Raw genomic sequence first — 6,715 nt, 5'->3', positions numbered from 1 at the left:
TGCTCCGAGAATGATTATAAAAACGAAGCACAAATTAATCTTTCACTCATGTAGTCGAATTTATGTTTAATGAAACTTTTCGTTTAATCGAGCTTCGATCTTTAATTGTTCCCTCTCATCCGTTCTCTATAAATAAATGAAAACCCTATTTCGTTTAAAACAATTACAACGAAATTAACCGGAAGTGATGCTATCAATGAAAAAAATCCGATAAATGCCTCCATCTTCGGTCGACACTATTGAATGCATAAACAAAAAGAGATCTTTTTTCTATCACCAATTATCTTTTCATAACTAAACAGCCCGGTTCCATCTGCATCGAGCGTGATGCTATTAATGCTATTAGTCGATTTTGTTATTTGTAATATAATCTTATTTTGTTACTAAAACATGATTTAAATACAGAACCCCGGGATACGACATTAAAAATTAGTAACAAAATACAATGCAGTATATAATACATATGCATATAATCAAATAACGTTATAAATAACACTGTAAGGCGGGCCAAATACTGTAACCAGGGTCCGGAAAAACATCTTATTCCACATGGTAAGTTGGAAAAAAACGTATTCTAGAGCCACCGTATTCTGGGGTTCTACTGTAAGAATAATTTCGATTTTCTTCTTGTGTAAATTACTTTGAAATAAAGTTTAATGTTACAAAATAAAGTATCTACTCATATCTCTCCCGGTAGCCATGTTTAAGCTATTGGAATGAAAGTTAAACATTAATCAATGAAAAGGCTTGAAGTACGAATTTACACGAGTGAATATGGAAAAATTCTCTATTATCAAATTTGTCTCTGCTGCAAAATATTTACAATTTCCTGAGAAATAAAATATGTGAAGTTCCCTAACGAAACTCGACAAAACTTTTTCTTATTCACATTAGGATTTTATTTCTAGGATTATAACTTTTACAGCAATTGCGCCAAAAGCACATTTGTCAGCAGCCATATTTGATTTTCACATGTAATGAATATTCCTTGCAATCTTCATGAACACATTGTCAACATAAATTCGAACATGCAACACAAATTCCTATTTGGATATCAGGATTACCAATTATCAAGGTCAAAATCCATTAGAGGGTAAGAGTTGATTAAAGAAGAATGATTACCATAAAAAATATAAGGAGCATTATGGGTGTACTAATAATAACCAATAGTACGAACTGTGTTTGATTACTGTTAGGCCGGTCCATGACAACAATTTTTTGACATTCGATTTGAAAACGATTGAGTTTTAATCAACAAAGGAGCAGTCATATGGAATGTGTTCGAAAGGGATCCAATAATTGGGTGTGAAATGAGAGCAGCTTGGTTTTAAAAGTGTTAAAAGTAACAAGCTACTTTTCTTTATTGTACCACATACTCTAGATAAAGAAGGGAATCAGTGAGATCTTGATCATTAATACTCAACTGTTTTTTTTTTAATATATAAATATACCTATGTGTACACACATACGTGCACACATATATACATATATATATATATATATATATATATATATATATATATATATATATATATATATATGATCGTTTATGTATATTATTCATGTTTATTTTATTTATCGTTTATGTATATTATTCATGTTTATTTTATTTATTTATTTGTTTGTTTTCTATTGTTATTGTTAGTTTTAAATCTATTTTGTATCGCTATCCTAGAGTAAGTTTTATTTTGTGAACACAGTTGTTTGCTATTTCTCGTCTACAGTTTAATAGATTTTGAGGTTCTTTAAAGTACAGGATAGCAAATTTATGTAAATTATGCCTCCATGAAAAATGTGTACATTTATGTGTGTACACATAGGTATATTTATATATTGAAAAAAAAAAAAAAGGAAGGAAAAGATCTACCTTAAACCACTAACCTAGTTCTAAAACAGATCCTTTGTTCGATAAAATGCATGCCCATTGGCTGATAAGAGGGGGTGCGGTGGATACTAGAAAGCTGATTGGCTAACTAGAAATCCTCAACATATATAAAAACAAGAAGCAACCACAGAATTCGCGCATAAGCCTGACGAATCCTATAGTGGATGAAACGCAGAATATTCAGTGTAGCTTAATCGCCATATATATTTTATAAATCACTAACTAGCTCTACCTACGTATTGAGAACTTTTGAAGTAAATACTTAAAGTTTACGCATAAATCTATACTTTCGTATATTAAATTTATGTGAGTAAATGAAGTAGTTATATATATATATACTAGCAAGTCAAAAGGTGTTGCCCAGTCGTAAAATATGCTTAAATGCTTAAATATCATATTTTGTATTTATTATTATAGAGCTAATTCTCTATTGTTTATTATATTATGCCCAATATATAGTAGTGATTTAAAAATATATTAAAAATGACTTGGTTACTATCAGTTAGAATTGAAACTAAAATGTGTAGCTCTCCGGCATTATTCGTTACCATTGTATCTAAGCCCATATACATATAAGAACTTTAAAGATTAAAGTAGTTAAGCATATAAATGTATATTTACTCATGTGTAGAATGAACAAGTTTAGTCAACTTACACCTACCAAGTAACAATTTTGCAATTTTTACCCCTTAGCAGCTATTTTCCAGCTAAAAAACTAAATCAAATTTGTTCCACACGTTCGAATCTCCTATATATCAAGTTTTAAGTCTGTAGACCATAGATTGATAGAGTAGTTTGATAGAGATACGGGTTATATATATATATATATATATATCTATAAAAGTGAACGTGTCTGTCTGTCTGTCTGTCTGTCTGTGTGTCTGTGTGTCTGTCTGTCTGTGTACATTTCCCTACGAAATAACTCTGTCAATTTTTAGTCTGTAGACTCGAAATTTGAAATACCGGGTACTAAGATTTGGGAAAATCGATGTGACGGGTGTCAGCCAGAAATTTGGCTGTTAAGGGGTCAAATTTCAACGATTTGACCTTTAAGAACCCTACCAAACTCCTCCGACAATTTTGGGTCTAGACACTTGAAATTTTAGATATAGGTTCCTTGAACCTGGATCTAACTTAATAAAGTGATTTGAGCCTGAAACTATAAATTTTAAGGGGTCATAATAGGGGTCAAATTAAAAAAAAAATTTATTCTTTTTTTTTTTTTTTTGCTCAGCATACACCCCCAAACACCCGGGCAATGCCGGGCTGAAATGCTAGTATCTATATATATATAAAAGTGAACGTGTCTGTGTATCTATGTGTCTGTGTATCTGTCTGTGTGTGTACATTTCCCTACGCAATAACTTTGTCACTTTTCAGTCTTAGACTCGAAATTTGATATACAGGCTACTGAGGTTTGGGAAAATCTTTGTAATCCGTTTTCGGCCAGAAATTTGGCGATTAAGGGGTCAAAGTTCAACGATTTGACCTTTGAGAACTCTACCAAACTCCTCCGACAATTTTGGGTCTAAACACTTGAAATTTTAGATATAGGTTCCTTGGACATGGATCTAACTTAATAACTTGGTTTGAGCCCAAAACAGTAAATGTTAAGGGGTCATAATAGGGGTCAAAGTGAAAAAAATTGACCGCCTTTTTTTTTTTTTTTTTTTGCTCACCATAAACTTCCAAACACCCGGGCAACGCTGGGCTAAAATGCTAGTATCTATAAAAGTGAACGTGTCTGGGTATCTGTGTGTCTGTTTGTCTGTCTGTGTGCGTACATTTCCCTACGAAATAATTCTGTCAATTTTTAGTCTACAAACTCGAAATTTGATATACCGGATACTGAGATTTGGGAAAATCTTTGTAATCCATTCTCGGCCAGAAATTTGGCTGTTAAGGGGTCAAAGTTCAACGATTTGACCTTTGAGAACTCTACCAAACTCCTCCGACAATTTTGGGTCTAAACACTTGAAATTTTAGATATAGGTTCCTTAAACATGGATCTAACTTAATAACTTGGTTTGAGCTCAAAACAGTAAATGTTAAGGGGTCATAATAGGGGTCAAAGTGAAAAAAATTTGACCTCTGCGGTCTCTACCAAATTACTCAGACAATTTCTGGTCTAAACATTTGAAATTTTACATAAAGTGTATTCAGAGATAAGGTAAGCTTTTTAATCGGTTTGGGTCAAAAATTTTTAGTTACCAATAAATAAATGTATGTATGTATGTATGTATGTATGTATGTATATGTATGTATGTATGTTTGCATGTCTGCCTTAAACTTTCGACAGAGGCGACTGATTTTACCAAGATCAGTATTGTTTTAAAATCAGACTTTTCAGACGACAAATATGAAAATATTGGTTAAAAACATTAATATCTTCACTTTCAACTGGGAACTTTTCTACAGGATGGGGTCGCTTTTTTCGCCGATATTTTTTAAAGTCATCCTCTCCTTTCGATTGTCTAGCCTTAATTTAAAAAAAAAATGTCATTTCCGCTTTGGTGGTGGTCGTAACAGCATAGACGTCAGGGTTTTTTTCCTGTTCTTTTCCTCCTTCCCGGTACGGGTTCGAGCTTGCCTTCCTACTACCACTTTTTTTTTTTTTTTGCTCAATGTGCATTTCCAAACACACGGACGGCGCGGGGCAACCATGCTAGTATATATATATATATACATATATATATATATATATATATATATATATATATATATATATATATATATATATAATGTATGACAACAGTCTATATTCCAAATTTCATGATGTTAACCACCTTATAATGTATTCCTTTATATCAGCTGACACTTACAATTTTTGACAGTATCTGTTTCGTAGCAAAAAATCAATCAGTTATATATTATATTATATCAATCAGAGAATCTATTTTGCCCTTAACTCATCAGAAGAAATAACAACAATTAATCCAGCAAAGGAAATAAAATGCGTTTGAATATGATTAAAAAATCCGAAAATTGGAAGAGAAGTTGCAAATACCTTACAGTTTTCTTTCATTACGCCATTTTAAATTTTAGGAGTAAATTCATAAATTTCAACTAAATAAATTTATAGTTTTATAATTATGAAATACAAAGAAGTATAATTTATGTAATAATTAATTTAGTTATAACAGTAATAAGAGATTAATTATGTATGGTTTTAAATAATTTAATACAACCGGAAATTGAAAATAGTTTTTTTTTTTTTTGTTTTTTAGTTTCGTATATGTATAAATGTGTAATAGATTGTAATCATTGATGTTATTTGGGTAAATATGGATAAATTAATTATAAATAATAAATTTACTAATTAATAAATAGAACATTTCTAGCAAAATATACCTGCATTAATAAAATTTGTTAATACGTATATGAGGGTTTAGTGACTTTATTTCTAAAATTAAAAAAAAAATTCCCTCATTTTACAAAATCTTTGTACTAAAAAGTTTAATTTTTTTTCTATTTATGATTAGTTTTCATATAATGCTGTTTTAATTAATGTCAATATCAGCAAATTCATAGCTTCGTAATATTATTCATTTGCTAATATCTTTTCTCTCTGAGAAGAACGCATTTCTTTGAAACTCCGTGGATTAAGGAAATTTCAATATATCTTATTTGAGTATCCTATCGAACAATAAATTCATGTAAAAATATTTTTACAGTCTTAAATTTTTATTCTTACACACACACACACACACACACACACACACACACACACACACACACACACACACACACACACACACATTGTTTTACATAAGAATTTATATGTCGCTATACATTCATATATATATATATATATATATATATATATATATATATATATATATATATATATATATATAGAGAGAGAGAGAGAGAGAGAGAGAGAGAGAGAGATAGAAGGGAGGGAAGCAGGCGCTATATAGAGCGAGAAAATGATAGACAAAGAAACTAAGGAAGAGAGAGGGAGAAGAGATACACATAGGGGCATATCCTGGTAACAGCTGGTAACAATACGTGTTGAATCCACATACGAATGATGGGAGAGGGGTCAAGCAAGCGGTATAGAGAAAAATCGTGTAGTATTAGGTGTGTTTCAATGAACCACACTGAGGTAACACTTTTTGGGATGAAAAGACGAATTAATATAAGAGTCATTATATTAAGCACTAAAACCGGTGAATTTTTTAAAGAATTCCCCAAAAAACTAAAAACGAAAAAACTGGAACTGCATGTTATTTCTACATATTTTGACGTAAATAATGAAAACCCGATTTTTTAAATTCTCTCAAAAGTCAAATAATTATTTTTTTTATGCTGAACTATACATAAACGGAAATAAAATAATATTATTAAAAAATCTCATAATTTGACCCCCCCCCACGCGATTTTATCAGAATTTTGGGGCGGGTGATCTATTAAAATATACTGGAATGATGAAATAAAATGTATTTAATTTTGGGTCACTAACGTTGCCGATTTAACGATTTTTATCGATTTTGGGGAAATTTGACATTTTTTACCAGTGTAATTTCAAATGATTTCCGAAATTCTTTCTTTTTTTATGATTGAATTTTTCAAAGCGCGTGAAACAATGTGGAAGCATTCTCTCTTAAACTTTATTATGAATAAACCGACAATCTTATTGTTAATAACAAAAAAAAATTTTTTTTAATCGATGCCGTTTTTATCAAAAAATATATTTAGAAATCGAACGTGAATAATTTTTTTCTACAGAAGGCCGATGACCCAATAATGTCCGCGCGTCGCTGGTAAAAATCGTAGCATTACTCGTTTATTTTGTCAGAACAAAAATATAATTTCTAAACCAAGTAA

The sequence above is a fragment of the Euprymna scolopes genome, chromosome 2, assembly GCF_053919585.1.
Source record: "Euprymna scolopes isolate OS-2025 chromosome 2, ASM5391958v1, whole genome shotgun sequence".
NCBI lineage: Eukaryota > Metazoa > Mollusca > Cephalopoda > Sepiida > Sepiolidae > Euprymna > Euprymna scolopes.
Note: the sequence above shows the minus strand (reverse complement) of the source record.